The sequence below is a fragment of the Plasmopara halstedii genome (assembly GCF_900000015.1).
Source record: "Plasmopara halstedii genome assembly, contig: Scaffold_323, whole genome shotgun sequence".
Lineage (NCBI taxonomy): Eukaryota > Oomycota > Peronosporomycetes > Peronosporales > Peronosporaceae > Plasmopara > Plasmopara halstedii.
In genome coordinates, this window is record NW_020187244.1 from 198,179 (window position 1) to 198,475 (window position 297).

The window sequence follows — 297 nt, forward strand, 5'->3', positions numbered from 1 at the left end:
TCAGTGTAAACTTAATGAGTGACATCATGGCGCTTCAGCGCCTCGGTGTCTCAGCACAGACGCTGCGAAGAACGTCTTCGATAACGCGATTCACCGTCTCGGTTTGACCACCTATCTGCGGATAATCCGATGTCGATCGACATATCTATGATAGCCAACCAAAATTTTCCAGTGAATTAGGGATGTCTATCAAAGACGATCGACTCTGGGAGTCCGTGTTGTCGAAAAACACGATCAATAAACAGCGTTGCTGTACCGACTTCGTCGATGGTGTCTGGCACCGCCGCCAAATGAGCC